This window comes from Theropithecus gelada, chromosome 18, assembly GCF_003255815.1.
Source record: "Theropithecus gelada isolate Dixy chromosome 18, Tgel_1.0, whole genome shotgun sequence".
Taxonomy (NCBI): Eukaryota; Metazoa; Chordata; class Mammalia; order Primates; family Cercopithecidae; genus Theropithecus; species Theropithecus gelada.
In genome coordinates this window covers 48,482,736-48,499,098 of record NC_037686.1, presented here as the reverse complement: position 1 = coordinate 48,499,098, position 16,363 = coordinate 48,482,736, and positions in this window count along the sequence as shown.

The following is a 16,363-nucleotide window of genomic DNA, read 5'->3' as shown; positions in this document are numbered from 1 at the left end:
CGTGAAACACCCTTTGATATCAGTAGCAGATCTGAGCACGAAGTCAACTGCCTACCCAGAGAGGAAAAGAAAGGAAGTCTTACTCGATCTTTCCATGAATTTTCTTCTTTTTTCTTTTTCATTATTTTTCTTAAGCTCTTTCAGGGACTTCAAAGTTCAGGCCATGTCACTCTACCTAATCCATCAGAAAAGGGCCAATCAGGTGTTCCTGTTGTCTGCCAACACAATATTGCCTTTCAGCCTCCATTTAAGGGCTAGTCCTCTCCCCTGCTCACTCTCCCTCACGAAGGTGGGTGAGCCCCTGCTCCTTGGTAATTTCCTCACCCTTCCGGGCTCACACTAAGATAAAGGGAGGCAGCCCCAGCCATCTCAAAGCTACACATTAAACAAAGCAACATAATGAGCTGCATTTTGTTGAGGGCTCTCCAGGTCCCCCAAATCTTTCTCAAATGTGATTGTTTATAAAATGTTTGATAAAAATAAATGATGCTTTCAATTTAAACAAAATTTCACACTGTTACTGGTTTTAATAACAGTTTTGACAGATGAGATTTTCATCATCTGTTTTTTCTTTGTGAAGCCTTCTTCAATAAACTAAAAATGCTTTAAACTAACAGATGTGACTATAAAGTAAGGCTTGAGTGTGAGACATCAGGAGCTAAAGCTTGTCAAATGCTTCAAGATAGAAATTTATCCCTAGCGTAAGCATCTCCTGGGGATCAGGAAAGTCAGGAACCTCACGGTTGCTGGTTAACGTGTGAAGCTTGTTTCAGCAGCAAAATGCCATTTATTCCAAACCGGTCATCTATCTACAGTTGTTCCTCCCTGTCTGCCTTCTGGATTTCTACTATTCAGCTATCAGAAACCTGTTAAGAAGTCAGCCCAAATTTGTTAGAGCTGATGTTGACATCTGACAAACTGATGATTCACAATTATTTTTCCATCAGCTCAAAAATTATTTGAATTTTCAGCAATACTGTGTTTACAATAAAGAAGTTATTTTTGTTTACTTTTAAAAAAATAAACACATATATATATTTATATTTTAACAGAATTGAAGGCTTGAAACTAAGTACTCTGATTTTGAAATAGCACACTTGCCTCCAAAATAAATGGTTTGGGGCCAGGCACGGTGGCACAAGCCTGTAATCCCAGCACTTTGGGAGGCCTAGGCAGGCAGATCACTTGAGGTCAGGAGTTTGAGACCAGCCCAGCCAATGTGTTAAAACCCCGTCTCTATTTAAAAAAAAAAACAAAAAAATACAAAAATACAAAAATTAGCCGGACCTGGTGGGCCGTGCCTGTATTCCCAGTTACTTGGGAGGCTGAGGCAGGGAGATCACTTTGAGCCCAAGAGGCAGAGACTGTAGTGAGCCGAAATCATACCACCGTACTCAAGTCTGGGCTACAGAGTGAGACTGTCTCAAAATAAATAAAATTAAAAGAAAACGGTTTGAAGGAACATTTTTCTTCTTTTTTGTGGTGTCCTTTTATGTTTTAAGCTGTTATTCTTGTAGAGAAATACAACATTGAGAGGCATATTGGCAAATTAGTTTAATAATAAAAGTAATCCTAAAGCTTAGGTAAATCAAGGGGTAATATTACAGAAAGAATATTTTTTCTTAAACCTTGTCATATTCTAAATGAAATAACCCTATCACATCAAAAAAAGTATATGTTGAAATTTATTGGCATGACCTAACAATTAAAATAAGAGACTAAGAAATACTGATTTTCATTTCCATCTTTCCCACTAATATATGCATACACACAAACACACACACACACACACACACAGGCATATACATATATATTTCATTACGTTATTTAATCCACAATGTTATACTTTCCCTTGAAACACAAAGCATTTGACTTCCACATTGTAGAGTTAATGAGTGAGTTATACGTCACTTCATATCTCACTAGTCTTCTTCTGCTTCTTATAATGAAATCTGTGAATGGGCCAGGCACAGTAGCTCATGCCTGTAATCCTAACAGTTTTAGGAGGTCAAGGCAGGAGGATTGCTTGAGCCCAGTAGTTCAAGACCAGCTTAGGCAACATAGCAAGACCCCATCTCTACAAAAAAGTACAAAAATTAGCTGGGCATGGTGGCTCATGTCTGTAGTCCCAGCTACTTAGGGGGATGAGGTGGGAGGAATGTTTGAGCCCAGGAGGCAGAGGTTGCAGTGAGCCAAGACTGCACCACTTACTCTGGGAGACAGAGTAAGACCCTGTCTCAAAAGGAAAAAAAAAAAAGAAGAATTATGCTAATGACTGCATTTGTAGGCCCACAAGGCCTCAGTATATGACTATCCCTGACAGAAGCAAAATCTTGCTCCTCCTTTCTGAAAAGATCTAAGGAAGTTTCTCTGCCAAAAGAGGTACTCACAAGGATCATGACAGTGTAGGGCTAAGGGGTAGAGCTATGTTGGACAGACTTTGACCTGAGACAAGCTGGGAGACCTCAAAGCAAGACATTGCATGAAGGAGCAGAGAGCTTCAGTGAGAACAGAGGAGAAGATCTGAGAAAAAGGCTGAGAACAGCCTCCAGCAAGAGTAGTCAGGCAGTCCAAAGCCAGTGTCCAAAGGTCCTGTCTAGATCAAAGTAGGATTGGGCAACAGTTGGAGCGAAGTGGCACTGGAGTAGAGGCGAATTCAGAGCACGGGGTCTAGCTGTGTTCCTCAGGGAGGAGGCAAGATCTAAGCTCCTGGGAGAGAGACTGGGAGAACCAAGGAGAGCTTCAGAGCTCCAGTCCTTGCTAGAGCCTGAGATTCTGGATACAGTGTCCAGGCTGAGAGCAGCATGGGGGATAAAGCCGTCAGTCAATAGGATGGATTGGGTTGCGGTGTGGGAGGGCAGGATGGGGAGGGGTTAGACACACTGGGACTCAGGCAGCTTGTGCTTGGGCTTCAGTGCTCGTGCAGCACATTGATGTATAACTATGCCTTCGTGGGTCTGTCTCCCCTGCTAGGCTCTGAACTCCTTTGAGCGGAGCTGTGTTGTATCTTTGTTTCTTTGGCACCCAAGTAGTGTCTCCACAGAACAGGAGCTGAATTTGGTGCCTCTAAATGAGTGAATACAGGGCCCAGAGTGAAAAATGAGTGAATGAGTAACTATGAAACCACTCTCAAAAGTAAAAGGGCACACAATTCTATTTGGCACTTGGAACATACTCTTATAGCAGAATTCTGTCTTTAGATCATAAAGAGAGTTATCTGATGGTCGTGGTGACATGCTTCTCTATATATGAACACCAAAAGACTTAAATTATAGCCCTGTGCCTTTATCTTTTATGGAGGCTACAACCATCTTGATTATTTCTTACCTGTCAGCTGTACAAGATGTGTTATGGTCAGAAATGGAACTATAAAGAAGATAAATTTAGTGTTAACTAAATTTAACTATAGCAATTAAGAATATGGCTCTTTTTTTCATTTCAACATATCAGAGGCTAACCTTCTATCATTTCATCCCTTTTTCCAAGCTCTGAATGAACTTGGATCCATTCTTCAACCTTTTCTGCCCTGATCATTGCTCGGCTCGGCGCAGTTTAAATGATCGTTCTTCCTTCTCCTCTGTCTCTCTCTTTGGCTACTTCTTCCTCCTACCTCTAAATATTTTCACTTTTATGTATTTGTCAATCAGCCATTTGCTCATTTATTCATCCAACAAATATTAATTAAGCTCTATGGCAAGTACTATCCAGCTGTTGAGTATGCAAAGGTAAAAAGATACTATCTTTGCCTTCAAGAATAGCCCAGTACAATGAGAAAGACCCACTCCTACTCATAAAGACATACATAACAGGATAACGTCTTCTACCACTTTCCCTGTCCTGTGGAAGAGTTCAGTCTAGCTCCAGCTAATGCCTCTTTGGAGAGAAGCAGGGACTTCCTCTTTTTTTTTTTTTTTTTTTTTTTTGGTATCACCACCTTGAGCTCCACACCTAGGGTTGTTGTAAGACAGACGAGGCCTGGGCAGGGTCTTGGGGAATACACAAACCTAGCTCTAGAGTGCCATATTAAATGCTGTTCAAAGATGGCTCATACTCATGGTCAATGAGAAGGGCTGCTGGGTGCTACGTGGGCTTCCATGAACTTCACCTGGGTAGGGGACAGAGAGTGCCTTCCCTGGTAGAGATCTGTAGCTCCTTCACCTCCTGCTCTCTATTTCTATAGTGCCTCCTCCTCCTCCTCTTACCCTGCCCCTGGGGATTTATAATTAAAACTATGAACTAGATTTGTCTCTGAAGGCAGCAAAACTCACTCAGCAAGTATGCATTCAAATCTTTCTGATTTACACTAAGAACAGAGGATTTTCAAATATTTTTAGCATTTGTTCTGGGTGACTCATTGTCTAGCTGTCTAGTCCTGGGATAGGGAAAAGGGACGGTTGCAGAGATCAGGAGGACGTCCTCAGGAAACAAGTAAAGAAATGCAATTACCTCAAGGATAGGAAAAAATATCTATTAATATATTAAATATATCAATGTATGGAGATATAACCCCTCTGCCTTTTTATGTAAATGGCTAAGTAACATTGCATTAAATGAGAGAGTTGGAGGAACTGGGGTGGGGAGTCCCCATCCAGTCTGCCAGGAGACAAAGTCTTGATCCTGCCAAAGGTTCTAATTCAATTTCTTTCCATACTTTTACTTCTCTGTTTCATGCAAGCCAGCACTTTTTCCCCGTCTATTCTTTTCTTAATCCCTGCAACCTGGTTTCCATTTTCACTGCAGTACTGAAACTAGGCTCTTAAAGGTCACCAAATGCTTTCTATCTGGCAAATCCAGGGGATATTTCTCAGTCTTCACTTTCCTTTGAGTCTCTGAAGCCATGGTCCCTGTGCCAGCCACATGGTTACAAGTACCAAGTTCAACATTTGCTTGTCCGCTAACCAAGATGATTTTGAACAGCAAACCATGGGTGGTTTGGTCGTGAAAACAATAGGTACTTAGAAGGATTTTTTCTTTAAGTGTTTTTACAAACTACACTCTCTTCCCCTAGATAATGCTGTTCTATCTGAGCGGGGGCAGAGAGGTGGAGAAGTTGTGTCTCCTGTCTGTTGATTACTGGTCTACAGAAACAAACTCCTGGAGCCTGAAGACCTCTATTCTCATCTCAGCTTTACAATCTGCCTTTTCATGCAACCTTGGCAAATTACTCAGCAGTTTCATTTTAAAGACAGAGGTGATAACATGTGGGCAGTGGCAAAAAAAAAAAAAAAGAAAAAAAGAAAAAACTGATAGATCACAAACAAAGTTGATGCTCCTTTGCACTGTACCGATCTGGGTTCAGAGGAGGATACATAGCCATTTCCAGGACAAGGCCACTCCAGCAAAGAATGAGCCATCACACAGTGCACCTCAGGGCCTTCGGAGCTGCTGCTGCAACTTTTCTCTCAGTGCAACTCCTGCATCCAGGGCAAGGGATGGGAAAGAGAATAAAAGGGAGAAGCCAACGGCAAAAAGGTGGTCTTTGTGGGGCAAGAAACTCTACTTAGACTTCAGTCAATTGTTCCACCTACTGTTGCCCATGAGAACAGCCCGTGTGCCGATTTCCTTTGAAAATTTTTAGGCTTCAAAAACCTCTCCTTACAATTTGGAGGCATCAGCTTTCAATCCTCTGTTAAGCTTGTTTCCCCCTTGCAGAAAAAACAACATGTGCAAACGTTCCCCAGCACTTTTCTGCTTAACTAAAGAGACCCCTTTTCTTGTTCGCATGAGGAATAAAAGAAACTCATTTTTAGTTGTACAGAGCTAGCTCACTTGAAGCTTTCATTAAGATCTATTTTTACTAGTTAATACAACCGTGTGCAATGAAATAACTTTGCAGAATCTAAAAAATTTATATTTTATTGATCAACAATAATGAATGATCTCTTTTGCTCTTTTGCCTTCCATTGCATTTAAATTGCTTTGTTTTTTTTATTTTTCTTTAATACTATCTTCTTTCCTTTTGCCTCTTGAGCACTAGTGGTGAATATCCCACCAGGCTTACTCGGTGCTCAGAGCTTTCCTCTTTGTACTCACCACTGGAGACTCCTCGTGTTCAGGACAAGCATTATGACCTCCACAATGACGACATCTCTATTACTTATTCCCCAGTGGTGCCTCAGTCTTGTAGGGACATTTAAAATACCCTGACTTCACCTGAGTGTAGAATCACATTCCATTCAATTCTATAGGAGGAGAAAGAGAAATGAAATGAGTATCTATGAATGATCTACCTTGTACCGGAGTCTGTGCTGATATTTTATACATCATTGTTCCTATTTTTCAAGTTACAGAACTGAAGCATAGAACACTGACATCACTGAAGGTCACCCAGCTAATAACAAACAAACAACTGATATGGCCAAGTTCCTTGCTGAGATCTGTCTGATCCCCATGTCCATGAGTTTTTTTACCATGTTACTTTCCTTGAAAGTATAGCATACAATCATTCCTTCATTTCACTCAAGAAAGGAGATCAACTTCTTTGTATTAAATTTGGAGTTCACATTTTTTGGAATATTAAGACGATTTTTTTAAACCTGATAATTGATGTCCAGGACTAATTTGCTGAATTTACTGAATACGCCTTGAGAGCTTTCTTAGTACTGGTAGCTGCTACACATCTGGCTGGCAAAAACAATCAGGATACACTAGTGGTCATCAAAAAGGTTGCCATCTTTTTTTCCCTAATTCCAATCTCTGTAACATATGGTCTGCACCACACACTAATCTCCTTAAAATTCCATTTTCATACTAAAAATCTTTTCTTCAGCACATACTCTTTGCCACAATGTGTGCCTTCTACTTGAGTTATCAAAAAGATTCAGGCACCTCTAACCTCAAGGAACAGACATTTGGGTCAGTTCCTCATACAAAACCATCAGTGACTTCCTGTCAACCACCTTGAACCCAACCTTCTCTGCAAAGCACTTATTCCAGTGTTTAGTCATCTTTCTCTACTCTAAACTCATAGACTGTGACTGCCATACCGTTTAGTTGTTATAATTGTCTCTTATATGTTAATTTTATCTCCCAGTGACACTATAATCTACTTAAAAGCAGGGCTCACTGCTTACAATCATTCTTTTTAGTCATACACAAGACAAGGGATTACTTCTTTGGCTTTGAATCCAAAGAATTCTTTCATCTTGTGATGATTTAAAGAACTTTACAAGATTTGTTGATTGGTATTTAAGGATTAAACCCAACACTAGAGAATTTACCTCCTGGTTAAAAAAAATCCACTTAATTCTTTAATACAAAATAATCACTGAGATTTTTGATAAAAATTGATTTTAAAAGATGTTTGTATGGGAAGAGGAGAGAAAGCATTGTTGGTCATATGACAGCTACGATTTCACCTTGCTTCTTTTTAATCATCAACTATCATTTTGGTTTTCCTTACACCAAATTGCATCTGAAATTTTGCTAATCAGCCCAAAACTGTATGCCCATTATTATGCTAGTTCAGAGAAACGTCAGGCCAAATCCTTGTGCAATTTTCTTATAATAACTATACTCTTATATTATTTTGCTTTTGAGTATGAGAGAAAGGAAATATTTCACTTTAGGCAAAGCTATCGGGTAAGGGAGTTTGCTTTCTTGACCCCACCCCATTTTGCTATCTGTGCCCCATGGCCTGCCATTGGACAGAGGCAGCTGAAAGGACCCAGGGGACTGGGCCTTATCTGTCCACTGGGCCAGGCTGGCTGCTCCTGATAAGCTTCAGTGGCTAAAAAGTTTGATTTGCCCTGAAGAATACAGCATCTGATGGGGAGCACAATGGGTCGACACTGGTGGGGGAAATAGTATCTACTTCCTAACACATGGCCATGGATGCACTGTGGTAATGAAGGATCTAGGAGCAGGTGGAAATAGAATTCCAGAGTGGCAGCCAGCACCAGAAAAGTTGGCCAATAGGTGGATGAGACTTAATCCTTGGCCTATCTGGTTCAGAGACTTGGAAATGTAAGACATATCTTCAAGCCAGTGGACTAGAAAACCAGTGAGTCACCAGCTTAGTCACATAGATCCAGGGAAACAGATTAAAACTTCAATTAAGCGCCGGGCGCGGTGGCTCAAGCCTGTAATCCCAGCACTTTGGGAGGCTGAGACGAGTGGATCACAAGGTCAGGAGATCGAGACCATCCTGGCTAACACGGTGAAACCCCGTCTCTACTAAAAAATACAAAAAACTAGCCGGGCGAGGTGGCGGGCGCCTGTAGTCCCAGCTACTCGGGAGGCTGAGGCAGGAGAATGACGGGAACCCGGGAGGCGGAGCTTGCAGTGAGCCGAGAGATCTGGCCACTGCACTCCAGCCTGGGTGACAGAGCAAGACTCCGTCTCAAAAAAAAAAAAAAAAAAAAAAAAAAACCAAAAAACTTCAATTAGGCAAAATAGGGTCTGCAGTAAGAGTAACTTGGGGCTCCAATAATTCCTAGAGAATGAAGGAAGTTCATCTTGTGAATAAGACTAAGTGGTCTTCAGGGCTCCAGAAATTTAGGAGGAGTTGGATTTCAGCTTACCTATACTACTAGTAAACCACAATGCAATAATAATGAGGACACATACATTAATGTAAGACACTATCCTTACAAGTACATTCTTTTTTTTTTTTTTTTCCCCAAAGAGACAGGACCTTGCTCTGTCACCCAAGCTGGTGTGCAATGGCCTGATAACATCACATTGTAGCCTCTGTCTCCTGGTCGCAAATAATCCTCCCATCTCAGCCTCCCAAGTAGCTGGGACTGTGGGTGCATACCACCACACTGGCTAATTTTTAAGTTTTTTGTTTTGTTTTGTTTTGTTTGTTTTTTTAGAAACAAGGTCTCATTATGTTGCCCAGGCTGGTCAACATAAACTCTTGGTCTCAAGAGATCCTCCCACCTCAGTCTCCTGAGTAGCTGGGATTACAACCACGTATCACCACACCCAGCCTGTAAACATGTTCTATCTGGAGCCCTCCAAAGTGTCCAACAATGCTGCCTAGGGTCAAGTTCCAAGGTGGGAGGCAGTTTTTGAGGCCCTCAATTCACATCTTCTGCTTTTGCCTACTCAGAAGACAGAATCAGCACAGAGATTTACCTGTTCCAATGTAATGTCCATTTGGTTGGTTTTCTTTGCACCAAGGATGCAGGCAGAATAGAACAGCACAGGGACCAACAAACTATGGCCCATAAGGCAAATGTGGCCCATCACTTGTTTTTTTTTTTTTTTTTTTTAATAAAGCTTTATTGGAACAGAGCACTGTAATTTATTTACATATTATCTAGAACTTATTTCACACTGCAGTGGCAGAGCTAAATAGTTGTGACAGACTGCATGGCCTGCAAATCCTAAAATATTTACTCTCTGATCCTTTATGGAAAAAGTTTACTGATTCCTAAGGTAGTGCATAGTGGGGCCAGACTATCCACTATTCTAAGAGCTCTGTTCTTACCCTTATTAAGCAGGTAAGTTTAGGCAAATCACTTTAACTCTTTTTTTTTTTTTTTTTTTTTTTGAGACGGAGTCTCGCTCTGTCGCCCGGGCTGGAGTGCAGTGGCCGGATCTCAGCTCACTGCAAGCTCCGCCTCCCGGGTTCACGCCATTCTCCTGCCTCAGCCTCCCGAGTAGCTGGGACTACAGGCGCCCACCACCTCGCCCGGCTAGTTTTTGTATTTTTTAGTAGAGACGGGGTTTCACTGTGTTAGCCAGGATGGTCTCGATCTCTTGACCTCGTGATCCGCCCGTCTCGGCCTCCCAAAGTGCTGGGATTACCGGCTTGAGCCACCGCGCCCGGCCCACTTTAACTCTTTATGCCTCAAAATTCTCATCATTTAAACTGTGATAATAATATAATTTCCTTCATGGAGTAATCAGTCCTCCATATCTATAGGTTCTACATCTGTAGATTCAACCAATCATGAATCAAAAATATTTTGGCCGGGTGTGGTGGCTCACGCCTGTAATCCCAGCACTTTGGGAGGCTGAGGCGGGCGGATCACGAGATCAGGAGATCGAGACCATCCTGGCTAACACAGTGAAACCCCGTCTCTACTAAAAACACAAAAAATTAGCCGGGCGGGGTGGCGGACACCTGTAGTCCCAGCTACTCAGGAGGCTGAGGCAGGAGAATGGCGCGAACCCGGAGGCGGAGCTTGCAGTTAGCCGAGATCGCGCCACTGCACTCCAGCCTGGGCCACAGAGCCAAGCTCTGTCTCAAAAAAAAAAAAAAATTGGGGGGAATATTTTGTCTGTGCTTAACAGGTACAGACTTTTTTTTCTTTTTTTTATTCCATAAATAATACACTATGGAAAGTATTTACGTATCATTTACCTTATATCTGATATAAATAATCTAGAGATGAGTTTAAGTATACAGGAAAATGTGCATAGATTATATGTAAATACTATGTCATTTTATACCAAGGACTTGAGCATCCACTGATTTTGGTATTTGCGGGGTCCAGGAACCAATCTCCTACAGATACTGAGAGAAGATTATAGTTATAAAAACTTAATGCAATCATACATGGAATGTGCGTAGCACAGTGTCTGGCATGTAAAAAGTATCATATAATAATTAACAATTATTGCTATCCATCAGGTAACAGCATTTTCAGAATTGTATTCAAGCAGAATTTGTTTCTAATATAGAGCCTATAAAGTAAGAGTGCACTCTTGATAAAGGTACCGATACAGGCACTGGCCAAAACCAGTTGAATCTGGATAAGGTACTTGGTTTTAGTATTGTCAATATAAAAATTTTTAAAAAGATCACTTATCATTCTTTATTGCTGGGGAATCTCCACAGTATCTTGTAAATTGCTTTAAACAGGTACTTAAAGTTTTCTGTTGGACTCTGTCAAATGCAGATAAGGGTCATGAAGGAAAAATTTACATTTCATCAGTATTAAAAATTTATTAAAACTCATGAAAATGTATTTTATTGTGCTTTTTTTGATGTTTTATATTACAATCCCTGCGACATACTTTGAAAAATATTGCTTCACCATTGCAGCTTAAACCTTCAAATTCTCTCTTCAACTCAGAACGCCATTCATTAAATTCCTACTTCTAAGGAACCATAAATGCAGTAATCTAGACCCTGATAAAGGCTTTAAAGTTGTCCCATAGGATACTTGGGGTGGAGAAAGATGGAACATTAGTGTCAAAGAAGCCTACTATTTGATTCTCAATATAATTAATAAACTCTTCCTCTTCCCCACAGCAATCTGCTAAATCTTCAATTCTTATTTGCACTGAAGCAAAAGATTTAGTTACCTACCTAACAGAAAAGGGGGGAAAGATCTGAAAACGGCTTTAAGTATTTAGTAGTTTAAACCCTGCATAAATTGGAGATTTGAATAAAAAATCAACCCTGGTATTTTTCTATGAAAATGGTGAACAGAAGGAATATATGTGCTCAGAGGAATAGAGTTTTATGCCAAACATCAATCAACCCGGCTTTAGAAGACTATTTATAATACTGTGGGGGATCTGGGCAGTTGCACTTCACACTGTGAGGACCAATCCATGACATTAGATAGTGAACAATTGAAGTCTTTACAAATAATTAAAACTCTGTTTGAAAATGGAGATGTTTTCCACAGCTTTCCTGTGTATGCATGATGTCATCGATATTCAAGAGTGTAAATATTGACTAGTTATTGCTGGTAGCCAGAAGGAGCAAAATCCCCTTTGAAATAATAATGTGGAGTGTGTGTATATAACATATACATATGTATGCACACACATATGCATAGAGATGTTAAATATATAGTCATATAGGGAGAGAGAAAATATAGATTTCACTTTATATGACAGTTGAATAGCTATACTTTAAACAACCTATGTTCACTGCCAGTACAGTTCTAGTGTGACTGTGTATGTATGTATGTGTGTGTGTGTGTGTGTGTATGATATGCAAAGAAAACGCAAAAATATTTCTGAATTTTTTTATCTGTGTTTTTGGTTTTTTTTCTTAACACGATAATGAGAGATATTATAAAGAACACCTTTTGTCTTTAAAAAAAAACCTCTTCATTGTTTAGCTTACTATCTAGAAATAGAAGATTTTAGAGCTTGCATGAATAGAATTAATAATCTTATCTCATTTTCATAATATTTTAAGCTCACCTTAAATCCTTTTGGGGTGGAAGCAGAGTACCATTAATATATAAATTAAAATCCTGAAAGTGGCTCCTTCATTTGACAATTTTTCATTTAAGAGACATGGGACTTAGAACATTTTTGAGATTTAAAAAAATCCCTCCAGATTATTATTTCAATTGGCTCATTTAGCTAAGAACAACTAAAGAGATCAGCACACTTTGGCAGTGTGAAGATACTGAAGAAACAAAAGCCATTTCCTTTCTCCATGGAGCTTCCAGTTCCAAGCCAGAGGTAATATACTTGCGTGTGTGGGTTTTATCAACTATAGAATGGGGCTTTCTACAAGAAGTCATTGGGTGATGTAAACAATAAGTGCAAAAAGAGAAAAGGAAGCAACATGTACAGGTGAGAGCTGACAGGAAAGAGGTAAGCCTCACCTATGACAAAATGAATTGTAGGTGCTGGATCACTGGAGTAGGAGAGAGGATGGCAGTGCAGATCAGAGAAATGTCATTAACAAAGAGGTGGGGGGGAGGGCATGCGCGCAGTAAGTTGGGAGAAATAAAAATCAGAGAGTAGAATGAATTTGAGACTATGAACTAGATTAATTAAGATTTATGGTCTTGGTCAGGCACGGTGGCTCATGCCTGTAATCCCAGCACTCTGGGAGGCTGGGGCAGGTGGTTAATCTGAGTCCATGAGTTTAAGACCAGCCTGGACAACATGGTAAAACCTTGTCTCTACAAAAAAAAAAAAAAAAATCTAACAATTAGCCAGCTATGGTGGTGCACACCAGTGAGTCCCAGTTACTCAGGAGGCTGAGGTGGGAGGATCACTTGATCCTGGGAGGCAGAGGTTGCAGTGAGCCATGATGGCACCACTGCACTCCAGCCTGGGTGACACAGCAAGACCTGTCTGAGAAGAAAAATTAAAAATTAAAAAAAAGACTTATGGTCTTATGAGTGGGCTCTCAGTTCCATTTCTGGCTTTACAAGATTCCCACTCAATCAAAATTACACATACAAAATGGAGTGAAGAAAAGCTTTGCATTTACTTGGGAGGTGAAAGAACCATGATAATGTTGGCCCATCCATTTTAACTATGTTAGTGAACACTAATGTTTGTTCCTTAAGTGATTTGCTCTCGTGTAGGTAGGGAATGCATTTCACACATCTTTTAGACTCTTCACCGTATGGACCAAGAGCTGGACTGACTGACTACACGTCGATAAATTATTTCAGGCCACTATATTGGATATATTGAATAGAGTGAGTGAAATCTCCCTCGCGATCTTCACAGATGACTGGAGTCCACAGAAGTCCCTGACCCCCAGTGTTAAGGAGGCCATTATGTATACAGGTTATTATTAGGATAGGAGATATCGTCTGGAATTAAAGGCACCACCGGTCAAATTGGCTGGTACCAGATTCCTGTGATATCTTTGTGCTGTCAACACATACAAAGAGAAGTGTGTGAAAATTATTCAGCCAAAGAATAACTAGCCTAACAAAGAGAACAATTCTGGACAAAAAGTAATCCCGTTTGATTCCAAGAGTAATCCCGTCCACGGGGCAGCTTGGCAAATCCCGCACTTGAAATTTTGTTTTAGAAACACTTTCTCTGACAAGGCAAGAATTCCTCCTAAGATGACATAGAGAATTCAGGCCCGAAGCCTGGAAGTCTTGCTCTGAGGCCCATCAGCATGGAAACAGGCCTATTGGAAGGAAATACTCCAGATATTTTCTTTTTCCTGATGCCTGTGTAGACGTGTTTCCTTGCAACTCCTTTCAGTGGGCCTGAATGCGGGAAAGCACCAGGGGGAGCTCACACATCTTCCTTCTTTTTCTCCCCCTCTTACAGAAGGTTGGCTCTTGTATCCTAGCAAAAGGGTGGGTCAAAAACAACAACATGCATGAAATGATTCACAAAGGTAAACAAAGGCAATTCGTTCTGTAAAAATACTCTAGATTCTTTCTGAGGACTGGGCACTACACTGCTCATATTGGACACACCTAAAGTCAGCATTCAGGCAAGTCAGCGGGCTTTAAGATGGAGCCTCTTAAACCTCCTGCGTCAAAAAGACATAAGGGAATGTCCCTGAGAAGTGCCTGTGTCTCCTTTTAAGAGAGAGGGAGGGATTGATTCTGCCTCCTTGCAATTCGAACCGGCATTTTCCAGAACACTCCAATTTGAATCACAGTGGAGGGTCATGGGAAGGATTTGGCACAGGGGAGTCTTGGGTCTTTGGTTTTCCGCATTGATCAATGGGATTGATTTTTACTGTTTCTGTTTTTGTTTTAAAAGAAGAGAATTAGTTCCTTTTTCTCTCTCTCTCCAGGATTGAAAACACGAAGGCAAAGAAGAGAAACTCACAATATGTCATTAACTTTGGATTATCAGTATTAGTGGAGAGAATCAGTGGTGCAAAGAATCCTAAAGGACTAGCTCATCCGCATATCGACTTCCTGATTATGTGTTACTGACACTAACATTTCGGAGTGTGGAGACCCTGCCCCATCTGGGGAGAGGGAGAGACAAAGACCCCCTGCTTCTGGTACTTAATTCACACATAATGTCCTCCAGTTACTGCTTCCAAGAAATAACCTATTTCTAATCTTAAATTTCAATCTGCTGATCACAAAATCATAGAGATCCTAGCCCTGAAAGAGACTTCATGAGACCATGTGACCAACTTTCTGACGCAGGTGAGATATCATTGTTTAGCATTTTATTTTATAGAGGAAGTCATTGAGATTCAGAAAGGAAAATTAAAGAGGTCGAGTCTCAGTTGAATGATTTTTCCCCGTAGATTAAAAATCCATTCAGTATCCAGTTCTCCGTCCCCACCTACCCCTCCAATAAGGCTGTGAATAGCGTTTTCTATATCCCAAGTCTAAACTTTGAGCCACTGGCAACCGTTAGAAAGAAAGGGATGAATCATAAGGGATTGCGGAAACGTTAGAAATTGAGGTAGCTGAACACCTAGGGGAACGCTGGGCTTGATTCAAAACTCTCATCAAATGTGGGTTTCTCCTGGGTGGGAGAACGCTGAGCCGCAGGGAGCTGCAGGGCCAGCCGAGGAGCCGGCGGCCTCTTGGGTCCCCAGTGTCGCGCGACAGCACGACCCGAGACAGGGCACCTGGTGCTGATGCCAGGCGGAGGCCCCGCGTTGCGAGGCCGGCGGCGACAGCGCCTGGCGGTCGGTTCCGGGCGGGGCTGAGGCGCCGGGTTCCCGCGGCCGCGAGGCGGGGCTGGAGGGCGCTGCGGGCTGCGGGGAGGCTGCGGGGGAGCGCGGGGCGCGCGCGGAGCCCGACTCGCAGGAAGATCGCGTCGCGCCAGGCACAGGCGGGGGACCCGCGCTCTAGGAGGGCGCACCCAGAGACGCACTGAGGGCCCAGGGGCTGCGGTCGCGGCCGCCGTGCGGGGACAGGCTGACTCCCAGCCGCCACCCAGCCAAGTCCGCGCGGGGTGCTGGCGGAGATGTCGCATGGGAGGCTTCTTCAACGAGGTGCAAATCTAAGCCACCTCGCCTGAGTGAATGAAGGGACGGCGGGGGCGCGGGTGGGGTTCACCGTGACAAAAGCCCGGTGCCTGGTTCAAACTTTTTTTTTCCCCCCCCGCCGCAGGATTAGAACATCCGAGATTAAAATGTCTCACACGTCAGTGCAGCAGAATTTCCCTGCGACTTCGGTGGCGGGAGAGTAGCACCTCTCAGGGACAGCTGTGCGCATCCCTCGGGCCCCACAGACCGCACCATCTGACCTGCGGGAAAGGAAATCTGAGCTCCGGAATTTGAACGGCCCCACGCACGCTCATTCCCGGATATATCTCCTAGAGGACCGTGATTTTTCCACTTAGAGATTATTTAGGGAGATGTCCTGGATGGGACAGGTAGACAAATGGCCCGAGGAAAATGCAGGAAACTCTACATTGTAGACGCTTAAGCACCAGCAGTCTGGGCCCCGGGGCAGGGGCGGGGGACATTACCCACCGGGAATATCACACCCCCGGAGCTCCTGGCATTTTCTGAATCAGTGAATGTGCGCGCGAAGAAGAGTGTGGGGAAATTTTCTGAACATGGAATTCATATTCCTGAAACGTTAAGTCGTGAAGTGGGTGCTTCAGCTGTCCCCAGCTTTAGGATTTTAACCCAGCTTCGGTTTTAATCACCAAGAGTAATTCCTTATAATCAAATCAGCGAAAGCGTTTCCATTACCTATTACTGGTGGGGAAAGATTCCGTTCCCCCAGCTCATTGTATCGGTTCTCGG